This window comes from Pleurodeles waltl, chromosome 2_2 (assembly GCF_031143425.1).
Source record: "Pleurodeles waltl isolate 20211129_DDA chromosome 2_2, aPleWal1.hap1.20221129, whole genome shotgun sequence".
Taxonomy (NCBI): Eukaryota; Metazoa; Chordata; class Amphibia; order Caudata; family Salamandridae; genus Pleurodeles; species Pleurodeles waltl.
Window position 1 is genome coordinate 1,076,931,285 of NC_090439.1, and position 17,552 is coordinate 1,076,948,836.

Consider the following 17,552-nt stretch of genomic DNA (forward strand, 5'->3'; position numbering starts at 1 on the left):
GTGGCCAGGCCCTGCTGCTAACCCCCATCAGGCCCTACTTGGTTTAAGCTCTGAGAGCTCTCTTTTGTGGCAACAAATCCCACAATGTCCTTTGTGAGCCACTTAAATTACTTTTTGTCTCAGATTTTTTCATTTTTGATATTCATCATTATTGCTGAGAGGTAGAATATGTTTGTCCTATGACTGATGAGTAATTATGTCTTTAACTTTAGCAGGTAACTATCATGACTTATGGCAGTGACAACCTGGTCAAACAATACAGCAGCTGGTGTGCTTGACATGTCAATGAAATTAATATAGGCCTCAGCCACCTTGGATGGCGTACCATAACCTTGTATAGGTACTCTTGAAAAGTAGACAGTAGAATTCTGTTCCTTTCCTGGATGATGCACAATTGTAAAATCATACTCTTGCAATCTTAGTCACCAATGTTCAATGCAAGAAGACATCTTGGCTTTTGGATTGCCCAAGATGGTGAGAAAACCTTGATGATCAGTCACCAGCATAAATGGCTTTCCATACAGGGACACATGGAATTGTTCACAAGCCCATTCCATGACCAAACTTTCTTTCTTAGGCTGGGAGTAAGCACGTTTTGGCTGAGACAAACTTCTATCAATCAATCAATCAGGATTTATAAAGAGTGGCTAATCCCCCATGAGGTATCCAGGCACTTGCAGGTCCCATAGGCTTATTTGAATAGCCAGGTCTCAAGGGCCATTCGGATTTCCGGAATTAAGGTGATAGTCCAGAGTTGCATGGGGAGGTTGTCCCATATTTCTGCTGTGATATGAGAGAAGAAACATCCTCCTCTCCTGTTTCGGTAGATGTGGGGAGTATGGGCAAGTGAAAGGGAGGCAGAGCGTAGTCTTCTCAACTGTTGGTGAAAGCTTAGGTGGTGGTTAATATACATGAGTCCTTGGTTGTGTAGAGCCTTGTGTGCATGGGTCAGCAGCTTGAATTTGAATCTCTTCTGTATGGGGAGCCAGTGGAGTTGCCTGAGGTGGGAAGTGATGTGGGAGTGTCGGGGAAGGCCAAGGATGAGTCTGGCTTTGATTTTGTATGGTCTGAAATCTCTGTAGGAGGTGTGTGCCGATTCCCTCATACAGGGCAGTGCCATAATCCAGTTGGCTAATGATGAGGGCCTGTGTCACGATTCATCTCGTGTGTAGGGGTAGCAACTTGAAGATCTTACTTAGCATGCGCAAAGTGAGGAAGCAGGGGCAGGATCTGTGATCTCATGGTGATCTTGTTGTCAATAATGATTCCAAGGTTTCTGCCATGGTCAGAGGGAATGAGTGTGGTTCGTAGGACTGATGGCCACCAGGAGTCATTCCAGCTGTTGCTGCTGTTGCTAAATATCAGTAATTCCATCAGGTCTGTGTTCAGCTGCAGTCAGTTGTTCTTCATCCAGTCAGCGACGCTTGTCATGCTTCTGTGGAAGTTGGTTCTGGTGGTGGAGGGGTTATCGGTGAGTGAGAGGAGAAGTTGGGTGTTGTCTGTGTATTAAATTATGTTGAGGCTGAGGGATCTGACGATGTTGAACAGTTGTGTCATGTATGCATTGAAGGGTGTGGGGCTGAGAGATGATCCCTGGGCGACTTGGCAGGTGATCTCCTTGGGTTTGGAGGCGAAAGATAAGGTTGATCCTCTCGGTTCTTCAATTGAGGAAGGAGGTGATCCATCTGATCATGTCCCCTTGATTGTGGATGTAGTGGAGTCTGTTGATCTGAATTTGGTGGGATACAGTGTCAAAGGTTGCCAAGAAATCGAGGAGGATCAAAGCTGCTGTTTCTCTTGACGAAGCTTTATTGGGAGGCGTTGAGTAGCTGGTATGTTATGAGTTGCTTGTTGATGATCTTTTCCAGTACCTTTGCTGGGAATGGGAGGAGAGAGATTAGCCGGTAGTTTTGGGGTTCACTAGAGGCCGGCGGAGGGTTTTTTGAGTAGTGTTCTTATAGTGATGATGGAGGTGTTGAGTAGGGTGATGAATTCCTGGCCGATCCTTTGGTTTCTAATCTTAAAGATGTGGTGTGGGCATGGGTATGTGAGAGCTCCGTAGTGGATGTATTTCATGGTAGAGGTGATGTCCAGGGTGGAGAGGATGTTCCTGGTGGTCAGTGAGTGGTTCGTGTTGGTTACAGTGGTGGCGTATCTGTAGAGGAAATCCATATGTATGGCTCTAAGTTTCTGTATATTATTGCATTCTTGTCACAGAAGAAGTGAGCGTGGTTGTCGAACAGCTCCTATAAAGGTGTGATGTTGTTTTGCCGGTAGCCGGGTTGGAGAATTCCTTAACGACGTTGAAAAGTTCCCTGGTGCTGTTGGTGTTGGTTTTGATGCGTGCAGCAAGGGCTGTCATCTTTGATCCCCTCAGCAGGCTGTGGTAGAGGTTGAAGGAGGTCTTGAAGGCTGCTCTGTAGGAGGTGTCCTTGTTGGCATGTCATCCCCTTTCCAGTTGTTTGCTGTCTCATTTTGCTATTCTGAGTTCTTGAGTGTACCAGATGGAGGATTTTTTCTGGATGTTGCTCTTGATGGGGATGATGCTGTTGGCTCAATTGGCATCGACATTGCTCACTCCCTGTTCGAGGTTGGTGGCAATAATGGGGTTGGAGGTGTTGAGGGAATCCAGCCAGTTCATCTCTGAGATTGTGTTCTGCCTCTGGTGGGAGGTGCTGGTCATCTTGGAGGTGGAGGTGCAAGGGCTGGAGATGCCGAAGTGGATAATGGAATGAACGATCCATGTGAGTTCTGTGACATGGCTGTATTTGATGCAGTTGCTGGAGGTGAACATGGGATCCAGCGTGTGTACTGTTGTGTGTGAAGGGTCGTGGATGATATGTATCAATCCAACACTGCTCATACTGTTGAGGAGGTGTGCCGTGCTGTTGCCGTTGGGGTCGGCAATGTGGAAATTTAGGTCGCTGAGAAAGATGTAGTCCTTGGAGACTAAGGCTAGGGGAACAATAAAGTCTGCAATAGTGTTGTAGAATCTGGAGCATTGGCCTGAGGGTTGATGTGCAAGGGTGCCTCTGATGTTTTGTCTTCCGTGTGCAGCTTGAAGTTGAGATCTTCCAAAGGGGTGGTGGTGTGGTTGGTGGTGGTGCACTTTATGGTCTTTTTGTGGATGATGGCTGTTCCTCCTCCCGGCTTATTGGTGCAGTCCTGGTGAGTGATTTTATATCTGTCAGGGATCACTGTGTCAATGTCTGGGGTGGATGTGGGGTCAAGCCAGGTCTCGGTGGGGAAGACGATGTTGGGTGAGGGAGTGGTGATGAGATCCCGTAATTCAGTGTAATACTTGCATAGTGAGCATGTGGTGAGAAGGGCCCATGCGAACTGGTGTTTTTGTTCAAATGGTGTCTGTAGTGTGTTAAGAGTGGGACTGTACAGTGGGCTGGTATGTGTGCTGTGGCAGGTGAAGTGGGAGTAGGTGCAGGTGACGGTCCCAACGTGGAGCGTGGTTCAGCACGGTGGCAGTATTTGTTAGGGCATCCTAAGTCGAGGGTGTAGTGCTCAGCGATGGTGTATCTTTGAGGGGTGGGGGATCAGGGGTCGTGGCCCTGGGTGTGGTCCTGGCATGGACAGACTCAGACCACTCACCTTTGGCATATCTGGACATCTTTGGCGTGCCAGCGGCACGCCCACTACATAGGTCTTCTGCATGGTCGTGCTGTGGCTGGGATTGAGTATGTCCTGGGGTGGGCGGGGCTTCTTTTGGGGGATAAACAGTGAGTGGAAAACCCAGTCAGGACAACCCTGGTTTGGAAAACCCAGGTAGCTGCAGTGTCTCGGGATAAGTCTGAAACAAGCAGGAACTGGAAGCCCCAGGCAAGTGGCATGTTCGGTGTCTAGGTGCCTATTATTGTGGTTGCACTGCGGCATTCATTAAGTAGGTCCTGGGCTGGGCAGGGCTTCTTTTGGCGGGAAGAAAGGTGAATTGGAAAACCTGGTCGGGAAAAACACAGGCAGGAAAACCCAGGCATCTGCAACGTCTCAAGATCAGTCTGAAATAAGCAAGAACTGGAAGCTACAGGCAAGTGGCAGGCTAGGTGTCCAGGTGCCTACTCTACTAGCATAGGCCACAATATGCCATCTAGCAGTTCTGAGTCCACTATGCTGTGCAAGGATAGTCCAATCTCTTTATGAAGCTTTGAATTCAAGTATGCTATTTCCTTGCCATTTTCAATGGCATGTTTAATTCTCTTGAAACGTTTCTTACATTCTTGTGACCATTGACACATTTTCCTTTATGAGCTCTTGTAATGTAGCGTTAACAGTGACAAAGGTGGTCATTATGAACACTGAGGTAAACTCCGCACCACCGGTGGTGGCGGTAACTACCGCCAACAGGCTGGCTGTCCAGTCCGCCAAATAATGAATCACATGAGAAACAAGTAGCGGACCATACACACACCGCCATCTTTGTAGTCCCGACGAGGACGGAGGAGGCTGCCCACACCAAATGATAAAACACCAGACCGCCAGCAGTTCCGGGGCGGGAAGCACCACCAGGCAAAGCGTGGTGGAAACGAATACTATAAAAGGAAACACTCACCAGGGGTACACAGAACAATGGGGAACCTTGGCCAATCACGATGAAAACAACGCAGACATGGAATGAGAGTTGGAAATAATACCACTGCTACTCCTTGCCATATTCCCCCAGGACCGTGACCGACGACGAAGACGACAACGGTAAGTGCAGCAGCCTAGTACACATGGGAATAATGGGCACAGTTACACACCCACCCCACATACCCTGCAACGCACTCCCAACCTCTCCCACATCCCAAGCCATACATACCATAACAAGATGTACTTACCAGACACAAGGCCAAAAAATGACCTGCACCAATGTACACACATGTGCACAATACACCCCCACAGTGAAACGCTGAACAACATCACAATATTGTGCCAACAGCACTACTGGGCACTTAAATTTTGTTTGAAGGAAAAAAAGTTTGAGTGTTTTGGGAGGAGGGGGCTTGGATACAGTGGAAGAAGACAGGCTGCCAGTGTAGATGGATGATGTCTGGGTGTCTGCAGGTCTGATGAGTGTGCTGCAAGTGTCTGTAAATGTAGTTGTGGTGAGTGCAAGTGTGGTGTCAGGGGTTCATGGCTGGATGTCAGATGTTGTGGTGACTGCATGAATGGGGCAGCAGCAGTGACTGAGGGTGCAGTGCATGTGGGTGTGCATGGTGAGGTGACAGACAGGGTGGCAGGAGAGGTTGACACACTGGGGGAAGTGCATGTTGTTGTGTGTGCTTTGGTATGTGGTGGGAAGTGTGGTGCTTGTGTTTGTCTGTGTGCTTCTTGTGTGTTGATCTGTGTGGGTGGCTGTCTGCGTGGGATGGGTGATGGGAGTGGGGTGCTGGAAAGGGTAGAGGTGGTGGGAGGGGGGACAGAAAGACGGGGACACTGGCTGACCACAAAGAGGAGGCCAGAGCCTGAAAAGATCTCTGTAGGCCAGACATGGCACCGTGAATGCCTTCCAGGTATGCATTGCATTGCTGCAACTGGGATGCTAGCCACTGGATGGCATTCACAATGGTTGTCTGCCCTACAGAGATGGTTCTCAGGAGGTCAATAGCCTCCTCCGTGAGGGCAGCAGGGCTGACTGGGGCAGGGGATGAGGTGCCTGGAGCGAAGGAGACGCCCACCCTCCTGGGGGAGCAGGCACGGGCAACATGGTGGGGAGCAACTGGGAGGGTGGTGATGGTGTGGGGGGTGGCGGAGGATGACAAAGAATGGGTGGGCCCAGTAGGGTCCACCACCACCAGGGAGCTCCCATCGGAGGAGGTATCAGAGTCACTACATCCAGTTTTAGTTGCCTCCACCGTGGTACTCCCCTCGCCCTCCAACCCAATGGTCTCCTTGGCATTGGTCGACTCTGCCTCCTTGGAACCGTGGGCTGCTGCATCCCCACTCGCCGGTGCCTCAGCACCCTCGCCAGATGATGCTAATGTACACAAAGGACACAAGAGCACAGGGGTGGGGAAACAAAACAAGAAAGAACTATGCCAATTCCTGAATATATGTGTATTTTGGCTCACACACACTCCCACCCAGGTCACGCATGTACCCTCAGCAGAAACAACATAAGTAATGAATGTGCCCCTGACTAGTGGGCATGACCCCAGAATACACCAAATAACCCTCATGAAACACGACCCTGGTACACTGTGTGAAGTACACTCATGAGAGACCATGCCCAGCCAATGCACTTACAAGTCCACAATGCCACAATGAATACCAGATGACAAAAAGGGGGCCCCTCATAGGCCTATAGAGCCTGCCAAAACTAGCTCTTACACCATCCCAAAGACTTGGAGGGGGCAGGGCTGCAGGGACACACCTGTCTAAGTGCCTGGACTACAATGCATGCATTCCACAGCACCCAAAATCAACCATAAAAGTGGTATCACAAAAATGTTGCTACTCACCCCCTTGTGGCTGCTGTGCTGCCTTCAAGCACCCATCCAAATCTGAATAGGTCACCTCCAGTAGTCAGGACATTAGGGGGGTCAGGGTCCAACGGGCACCCCTTCCTTGTTGGGAGGCCTTCCCCAGCAGTGCCTCTCCAGTCTTCCTGGCCCAGCGGCTCAGGTCCTCTCACCGCTTCCTGCAGTGGGTGCTCCACCGGTTGTAGACCCACAGGGTCCACACTTCCTTGGCGATGGCTTGCCACAGGCCTTTCTTTTGATGGGCGCTGACCTGCGTGGGACACACAGAGCAAAGAAACAGACGTCAGTATGGGTGCACCGTATACAAATGCCATGCCGTTCCATATGGAACGGCCATTGTTGACATGCATTTGAACAAATTACAGGCAAGACGTGCCAGACAAACTACGGCTGGGCAGTCACACATCGAACACATGCATACAGGCATCCGCAATAATCACACACATCTACAGATCACAGATGGCAACTCACCTGCTCGTCTGGTCGCCTATACAACTTTGCATTCAGGGGTAGGACCCCGTCCACCAGCTTCTCCAGCTCCTCCTAAAGGCTGGGGCCCGTTCCCCTGTAACACACGCCATCTCAGGTACCAGAGTCAGGGCACAGCAGCACACGCAGGGGAGTACTACCCTTCACGTGAGTCAGGAGTCAAGTGTCAAGAGTCTGATAAAATGGTGTAGGTACTGTGGCGGTGTGCGTGTGCTCCGTCACCACCTGCGGCGATCATGACTTGCTAAAGTTCTCCATTGACAACCATGTAATCCAATGATCAGGTGTACGGAGGTGAACACCGCCTTCCGCCATGACGACTAACACCAGCGGAATGAAGTCACTTCCACTCTATCATACCTGGATGGCAGGAGGCTGCCATTTTGCTACCACCACATCTCCATAGCCTGGCCGGGGGCCTCATCCAGGGTCCCATTCTCTCTCCCCTTCATAGCTTGCTGACATGATTTTATGATCCCCACATGTACCCATCTTTGGAAGTGTTTCCTCACTATGATGCCATTATGACAGAGAAACATCAGCACACATTTGCCTGACGGTGTACCTCATTTTTTGCGTTTGTGTGCGTTACCTATGTGACGCAATTTGAAAAGTACAGTGACATCATTGATGCAAGTGTATGCTGACACTCAGAATGTGTTCTTTCATCCCCCATAGGTACAGACCCATGTTGCGAGGGAGGGCCCCATCTGTATACAGACCCCTGGTAGATCTGGACACCATAGAGGAATGTCACATCATTATCACCTACCAAATCATTAGAGCTACAATCCATGAGCTCTGTGCATTAATAGGTCCTGTTCTGAAGACAGCCGATCAAAATCAGCATGCCATCCCTACAACTGTGCAAGTGCTATCTGTGCTCTATTTCTTGGCTACAGGCTCATTTCAGGTGACAGTGGGCGTGGCTGCAGGGGTCTCACAGCCAATGTTCAGCCACATCCTATCCAAATTCCTGGATGGCTCTGTTCAACACTTGCAAACTTATGTCCAGTTTCCCCAAAGGGATGAACTCCCCCCATCAAATCTGGATTTTAGGCCTTCACTAATATCCCCCATGTGATAGGTGACATTGATGGAAACCACATAGCTCTCATACCCCCAAGAGTGAATGAACAAGTGTATAGAAACATAAGAAGTATCACTCCTTGAATGTACAATTGGTGTGTACTGCTGATCAGTACATATCACATGTCAATGCCAGGTTCCCAGGATCAGCCCATGGTTCATTTGTCCTGAGAAACAGCAGTATGCCACACATGATGGGACAACAACAAGGGGACAGAGGTTGGCTCATAGGTAAGCGTACATGACACTGGATCAGTTACATAGCTGACAGCCAGGCTGTATGCAAGTAAAGGCAGGTTGTTCAAGTCCTCTTTCATCCACTTTTGCAGGTGATTCTGGCTACCCCAACTTGCAATGGCTCCTGACGCCTGTGAGGAATCCCAAGACAGATGCAGAGAGGAATTATAATGAGTCCCTTGGACGTACTAGGAGGGTGATAGAGGGCACTATATGACTCCTGAAGGCAAGACTTCATTGTCTCCATCTCTCTGGGGGATCCCTGTGCTATGTCTCTGACAGTGTGTTAGTGGTGGCCTGCTACATGCTGCACAGCTTTCTGTGAGGAAAGCTATCTCACTTTTGGAAGAGGAGGGTGCTGTTCAACCAGCCCTGCAACCTCAGGGACTGAGAGTGATTGTGAGGAAGAAGAGGGGGAAGATCTCTGCTCCAGGACCCAGCTAATTCGGCTATACTTCCAGTGACTCTAAGGTACTGTTCAATGATGCTGCTGTCTTCACTGCATAGATACAGTTTGTCTCATGTAATAGGTACTGTGGTGTCTTTTGTCAGTGACAATGCTAACTGATGACTGAAGTGGGATGTGCCAGGGAACCCAGTATTAGGTACAGTGTGACATACTTCAGACACTATAGTGCGTTGGATCCCCTTCTGCAATAAAAGTGTGATTAAAATAGTGACTGGCTAATGCATACACAATCACAATTGATATCTCATATTGATGAGGGACATACGATTTGAGTGCATAGGTGTATTTATTCAATGGCAATATATACATAAGTGTTGGGACAGTGAAAAGGAGTGGACACATGGTGAAAAAACATACTCAGGTACATATGCTCAGCTGTTGGAAGCACTGGGTTTTGGTCCATGTGGCCATTGGAAGATGATGTGATGGCAGTGGCATGTCAACAAGGTAGCTCAGTGGCACACAAGGAATACAGTTCAGGGCAGAGTCACTGCCTGGCACTGGGCTTGGTCTTGACTGGTGTTTCAGTGGCATATCTGGGTCTGAGGGCATGTTGGCGAAGGTGCAGCTGGGCTGCAGGGGTAGAGGTGCTGGTTTCCTGTGTGTCCTCTAACAGTGCCACCAGTCCAGAGGTTGCTGCTGATGTAGAAGGCAGGGAAGTATCCTGGCTAGTGGTAAGGGCTTGCAGGTGGGTGGAGGAATCAGGCTGGCTGTGGTACTGGTGCTGCAGCAAACCTGAAATGGAGGCAATGGTGGCATTGAGCTTTTTCCATTGCTCCATGGCCTCCTGGTGGTGTGCTATCTGCAGCCCATGATTCCGCTCCATGGTGGCCAGGATCTTGCCCATCCTGTCCTGGGTATGGTGGTATGCTCCCAGGACCTCAGATATCACCTCCTGGCCTGCTGCATCTATCCTTTGGCCACCACCCTGGGCCACTGATGCCCTCCCACTGCCCTAGCCCCCTGTGCCTGTGCTGTGTCCCCTGCACAGGTCTGGCAGTCCCACTTGCAGTTGGCCTTTCATCATCCTGCCTGTTGGTAGGTGGAGATTCTGTCCCCTGTTCATGTGGGCAGCCAGTCCGTGGCTGGGAGACACTGGTGTGGGTCGTTTGGCCAGAGCTGATGATGGTGGCTGAGTGGTAGGGGTGTCAGTGGTATCCTGGGTGTGGCTTCTGGAGGGTGACAGTCCAGGCCTGTGTTATGGGCCAGGGAGTTCCTCTGTGTCCAGACATCCCTCTGCACTCTCCTGGGCATCCATCCTCAGGTAGAGGGCTAGCACTCCTTGACGTCTTCCTCCGGGTGGCATTGGTGGTGGTGCCTGTGTGTGGGGGAGTAGACATGTGGGAGTTTAATCTTTAAAAATTCATAACTTGACTTGTGTATGTCAGATATTTGTCATTTTGGTCTTGTTTTGTTTAGATAAATATTTCCTATTTTTATAAACTGGTGTTGTGTCATTTTGTAGTGTTTTTATTAAGTTACTGTGTGTGTTGGTACAAATACTTTACACCTAGCACTCTGAAGTTAAGCCTACTGCTCTGCCAAGCTACCAGGGGGGTAAGCAGGGGTTAGCTGAGGGTGATTCTCTTTTACCCTGACTAGAGTGAGGGTCCTTGCTTGAACAGGGGGTAACCTGACTGTCAACAAAAGACCCCATTTCTAACATACATACATTACAGGTGTGGTGGAAATGAAGAAATTGTGGTTGACTTAACCGAGTCCTGTCCTCCGGTGAGTCCAGTGAGGCCCTTGGGGTGCAGGATAGCCAGAACTTTCTCCTCCCAGTCTATGTATTCGTGGGGAGTAGGTGGGGGAACACCACCAGTCCTCTGTATGGCGATGTTGTGCCTGGATGCCATAGACTGAACCTTCCGGCGCAGGTCGTTCCATCTCTTCTGGATGACGTCCCTTGTGCGTGGATGGTTTCCCACTGCATTGACCTTGTTGACTATCTGCTGCCATAGCTCCATATTCCTGACCACAGGTGTCTGCTGCACCTGTGCCGTAAATAGTTGTGGCTCGACCCTGAGTATTTCGTCCACCATGGTCCTTAGCTCCCGGTCTGTGAAACGGGGATGCTTAGGGGGTGCCATGGTGTGTGTTGTGGGTGGTGTGTTGTAGGTGTATTGGTGAGGGTGCAGTTGTGTGGTTGGGTGTGTGGCTTGTGATGGTGTTTGGGGTATGTATGGGTTTTGGTGGTGTATTTGTGTGTGATGTTGAGTTCAGTGTATGCATGTTCTATTGTCAATGTCTGTCGTGCTATTGGCATTGCAAAGGATTGTGGCGTGTGTATGTGAGTGTTTTATACTGTTGTGGATGTGTGTCAGGTGTGTAGGTTTCAAACTTGCCAATGTGTGCATTTGTTGTTGGTGGGTCCCAATGATGGCCATGGCGGTCCTTACCGCCAATGGTCGTTCGGTATTCACTGTCCGCCAAGCTGATTCATGCATCATTATTTGGTGGGCAGATGATTTGTCTGCATGGCGGTGGCGGGGTGGGGTGTACTACCTTTCCTCCGTCGTTGGCCCTGGCAGTGGGTGGAGGTTGCAGGATTTTTGAAGGTTTGTCTTTTTGGCATCATTGTTCAGCGGTGTGCAGTCCACCGCCACTCGCGGTCTTCTATTAACCATCGCCATGGCAGTAGGAGGTGATTACCGCCAAGTTCATAATGAGGGCCAAAGTCTTGTATGTATCTTGAACAGTAACCTGACACGTCAAGAAAAGAACGTACCATTGAAAGATCTTGTGGGGGTTCAGCATTTGACAAAGCTTGTACTTTTGAAGGATCAAGTGCAAAACCCCTAGCAGAAAAGATGTGGGCAAAGAATTTTAGTTTTGTGTTGTTGAACTCACACTTGTCTGCATTCAAAGTCAAACCTGCATCACTGAGTAATTGACCTACTCATGTGGGAGCTCTATTGTGCATTCACAACAGACTGTATGATGTGTCAAATAACATCTGGGAAAAGTTTCACAACTAATGACACACCAAAACTAAGGGCCTGATTTAGAAATTGAAATAGGAAATAATGGAATTTGGATTTTGGGAGACAGGATATTTGTCACCGTTGTGACAGAGTAACACGTCCGCCAGTATCTAAAGCAGGCCCCAAGTCTTTATATCTAAACAGACCTTTGTAGAAAAAGTTTTGTAGTGTACCTTCAGCTTTCTTCAAGTTCCAACTGATGATAGCCTTTATTAAAAATCAAGTCAGGAGAAAACCTTGACACCATTCAATTGCATTATCATGTCAGCAATGTGCGACCCTGAATGTCATTCTCATTCAATTGGTTTGTTTGCCTGGGGCATGCCAACGCATATGCCACAGCTCCTTCACTGTCAATTTGGGTACTACCACTATGGGAGAAACCCATGGTGTTGGATCAGTGGAAGGCACAATAATATAATGCTTAAGTAATGATTCAAGTACTCTTTTACTAGCTTCTTGTAAATAAAAAGCATGTTGTCTATGTCTCTGAACAACAGGATGGACATACTTATTAATATGCAGCTTTACTTGCATAGCCTTTAACTTTCCTAAACCATGAAACAACAAAGGGAATTGACTTACCATTTTGTAATGAGCATTCGTGTTGAAACTGAGCACATAGGCACCTGCTGCTCTTCCTTGAAGCACATGAATCAGTACTTGTACATTTGTTTTCTTATGTTTCACTGTTGCTATAACTGAAACTTTACTTTTCATGGGCGTCGATGCAGCCCAAGCATACACTTTGGACTTTGACAGCATAAACCACAGGTAATGAGACAGTTCATTGTATTTCTCTTCAAGCATTATATTTATCAATGCACCACTGTTGATAATGAAAGGTATTGAACATCTATTTATTTTCACTGTATTCTTTGGACAGTGTTTTGTATGATTTTGTAACTTTAGCATGTCAACTTTTCTTTGACTGACATTTTTCTTCACAAGCGACCAGCCATGCATGTGCATGTTTCTCTTAGGTAAACATCGACATGGCACAATCACTTTCTTCACTTGCACTTATTATTGAGGCGGAAGAACTGTTCAGTAATGATTTAGAAGATGATCCATTTAGTATCTATTGTCTGAAACTGATGTCGCCCCTTGGCCTTCTGTGCGTGCATCAAACATTGCTTCTGGAACATTCTGGCATCTATTTTGCCTTCTCATTGTGATGCATGTATTTTTGCCTTCGCTCCACACATCCTACAAAATGGTTCTCTTTACCACAGCCTATTGCATATCTGCCCAATGGCAGGACATTTTCCTTTATATGGAAAAGAAATTACACATCTGAAACACAACTTCTTTTTACTTGTAGACACCACTCCAGTCCTCCAGTCTTTTGTTTCAAATTACTTTTCACACTCATGACTGACTCGCTCTGGGTACCTCTGACCTCCATGTCAGCAGTTTGTCTTTCAGCACGTTGCTCAGCTCTGGCAGCCATCGACGTTCACTTCAGACCAAGGCCCAGATTTACAAGAATCTGGTGCATCAGTACTGGTGTACAAGATTTCTTGTGCCCCCCCACTGACACCTAACGACACTGTGGGTGCCCAGTATTTACAATATGGTGCACCATGGCACATGTTAGGCTAATAGCGTCAAAATGTTTGACGCTATTGTGGTGCTTTGCTACACTAGTGTCAATAATTTTGAATCTGAGTACACAGCTCAAGAACAAATGCGCCTTGCCGGCCAGACCACAAACCTGTTTAACATGCAATACATGGGATGCTACCAAAGATTCTGCTAATAGGAAGAGACAACAGTACAAGCTGAGAGAGCATAGCATGAAGATCTGGGTGCGGATTCTGAGGGTCACGTGCAGGGTCTTTGTACACTGACTGGTGCTGATCGATTCCTTTATTAAAATCTATATTGTGCAATTCTGTAATTCAAAGGATGATGTGATTTTTTTTTACTTTGAGTCGTCAGACACTGTTTTATTTCAGAGCTGACTGTTTTGTAAGGAGACCAATTTGTTTTGAATTATCTTTTTTATTTATGTCTTTTTGACCATATTTTTTATTTCTGAGAAATATTCCAGAAGGTTGCTTTAAAAACATGGCCTTGTTTTGAAAGAAGCCTCTCCATTCTGAAAAGATGTGTCTGTTTCTGTATTGTGGGTAAAGGTTTTTAAGTGACTTTGAAATTGCTTTATTGATAGCTTTGAGATTATTGAACAATGTTTTATTCTAATGTGATTTGATTATGTTAGAGCGAGTTTACTTCAAAAACTGCTTTGGGTCCTACCAGCTATATAAGATGTGGAATTTAAGTAGAGAGGGGGAGGACACACAAGCAGAAACAAGTAGCTGCCATGATATATACAGTAAGGGTGCTCCACTGTGCCAAAGCTCTTCACTGCACAACAGAGCTACCTCTTTAGGAACTAGGGCTCAGATTTATCAGCTTTGTGTTACAGGGCAGGGTGACTTGCTGCACTGCCCAGCATCATAGGGAAAGGGCAGAACTGCACTGTATTTATCCAATATGGCACATTCTTGCCTTTGCCTTTCCTCCTGTGCTCGAGTCCAATGGGCTGCGTCGCACCAACGCAGGCACCCTTGCACGGGCCTGCGTTGCAGATAGGATTGTTTTTATGCAGGAAGGGAGACTTCCTTCACATAAACAATCCTGAGAGGCTATTTCTTCTTTCTATGTGCACTGCAGAATGTAGCAGACAGAGAAAGAGAAAACACAAGGAGAAATAGAGATATTCCTCCTTGCTACCCCTCTCCCAGAGTGGCATGTCTTTTTGGCACATTCTAAGGTTTACAAGTTCTTATAAATGTGGAAATTTGTTAAAGTCAGCGGATGTTGCGTGGAGGCACCCACCCCACACAACAACCATGGAAACTCCTCCCCGGCACAGAGAAATCTAACGCATTGATTTGAGCTGTGTTACATTACTCAAGATAAATGAAGCCATGTGTGGCCACGTAAGGTAGACTTGTGTGGCTTCATAAATCTCACTTATGGTTTGTGTCACTCCCGCACCACGTAGCCGGGTGCAAGAGAGATGGAAACTGGGTCACAAATATGGGCATAGGTATTTTATAAGGAGTGGTATAGAAAGAGACAAATCCAAAGACAAGTGGGAAGTACAGAATTTCTTCTTTATTTTCTTCTAGATAGCGAATAGCGAAGCCATGACCGGAGAACAGTTGGGTGGCTCTCAGGACCCAGAAAAAATGACCCTCTGAGTTCTAAGAACCAAACTAAATGTTTGCAGGGGCATGAGAGATGCACGAGCATCCACTTGGTAACATAACAAATAAACAGTGTGGTAACAACAGAGTACATTTATATATATATATATATATATATATATATATATATATACATATGCATACACATATACCACTTAACATAACTAAACCACGAAAAGGAGACTCTAAAGGTAAAGAGCATAGATAATGACCAATTAAATAAAAAAACAGATGAACAATATAATTCAAAATCACAAAAAGTAGCTGGTAATCTCAAAGGTCATGGATTCGCAGATCTCATTTTGCGTTAAGTGGCACTATTATGGTCATTTTGTTGACACGATGACAGGAAGGGAGTCATCAGCATCTTTTACCATATGCCCCTGTGACACTACAGGAGTAGGTTCAGAACACTTTCAGAGTGACAAACAGTAGTAATGGCATGGCAAGTCATAGTAAATTTCAGCCTGAGAATTGGAAATGGGTGCTACACTATCTTTATTCTACCACCCCCTACCTTGCTGTAGAACAGCAGTTTTGCTTGTTCCAATCATCGTGACAGGAGAAGTAAATTTAGATTCCACTTTCACAACTCTATTAGGTTTCTTGATCAAACCCAGTCATTAACACATATATCAACATTTTAAACATTCTTCTTCACTTCATAGTAACTCTTTTGCTTGTCTTTTTCAGATAATACTTTATCCCTGAAACAAAATCATTGGACGAACCACAGAACCTCTGAACATACATGTTCTGAGCACTTTGTAACTATCTTGGTCTTAGATTGGTTCTTGCTTCCCTGCCATGTAAATGGTGTGTCTTGAAAGGGGAAACCTCAGTGATAGAGTGACTTGTGGTTAAATATACCAATATATTTTCCTCCAAAAACTTTTCTACATCCAAATTATATGACAGAGCAGTTTGAATACCCTCTTTAATAATTTGATTTGCCCTCTCAACTAACCCATTTGAAGAAGGACTATATAGGGCAAATTGTAAATGTGTGAAATCTAAACTAGTCATGAAACTAATCATATCCTTGGAAACAAAATGTGTCCCAGTTACTGATAGTAGATCCACTTTGAAGAGTAGCCTTCCAGTACTATTATGAATCTTTGTTCTTTAGGCAAAGGTTACAAGGAGCACTGAAGTTCATGGTAACTTTAATCCATGGACCAGTAGGGAGTGGCACTAGAAAAAATGGTTTATTAGATGTTTTCCATTGCTTATCTGAGACTATGTACTGTGGACATTTTTCAACCAGACTAGAAACAGATTTGTCTACTTCTGGCCACCAGAAGTATTGAATAAATTTTCTGCAGGTTGCTGAAATACCTAGGTGACCAGTATGTGCCCTCAACATAATGGATTCCCATAAAATAACAGTTGGAAAATACATTGTTACGCAAGCAAATGTGGTTCTCACATGTTAAATCAGCAGAAATTTGTGCATACATTTTTCATTGAATTAAAAATTTTCTGCAAAATGTCATCTCGTTGTGTGGCTGACACCCTGTCTTCTTCTGTGATAATAACATCACATGCAGTAACAACATCTATCGCCAGCACTACACATTCATAATCATCTTCTTTCAAGTCATTGGATGTAAGTAAAGGTACATGTGACAAACAGTCTGCACCATAGTTCCTACCTCCATGTACATATATCTTGAAATTCTCTTCTTGTAGTTTGGAGAGTAAGCAAACTAATCGTGGAGAAGCCTTTCCAAGACTATTACCACATCAAAAATACACAAGAGGTTTGTGATCAACATATAAATCAAATGGAGTGCCCTATACATAAGTCTTAAATGTGTCCATTGCCCACACACAGGCAAGCACCTCCCTTTCAATAGTACTGTAGTTTGCCTCTGCTTGAGAAAGTGTCTTAGGGACTAAAGCTATTTACCCTCCCATCCATCCATTGACCAAACACTCTTCTTATGCCTTTTAAGCTGGCATCAACTGTAATAAATGACTTTTCAAATGGTTCGTATGGTTGTAAAGTTGATGTCCTGATAATTAAATTTTTGACATTCTCAAATGCTCGATTAACGTGTTCAGACCACATGAATTTTGTTCCTTTCTTAAGAAGTGAGTGGAAAAGTTGTACTTGCAGGGCATAGCCAGTTACAAACCAGGCGTAATGTTTAAAAAGTCCCAAAAGAAGGACCTAAGTGCATCTTTAGCCTTGGGTGATGTCGCTTTCTTGATGGCTTCCATGTTGCAGGCCTTCAGTCTTATACCAGACCCTGAAATGGTGTGACCTAGATATTCAACTTGCTATACCATAAAGGTGCAAGTGTCCATTTTTACTGTCAATCCTGGTTTTCTAATATTTTGAACACTTTCTAGAACAACAATATGTTCTTCCTCAGTTTTAGTAAAGACAGAGATGTGTTTATGGAAAGTACTTGGAGTTCTTTTCAAAACAAATTATCCATTAATTGCTGGAAGACACTTGCAGGTGATGCAAGACCAACCAGAAGTTTCATGTATTTTTAAGCATCATAAGGTGTGACAAAGGCTATCAATGATTGCAGCTCCGGGCTGAGAGTGATCTGGTGGTAGGCTGCTTGAAGGTCGA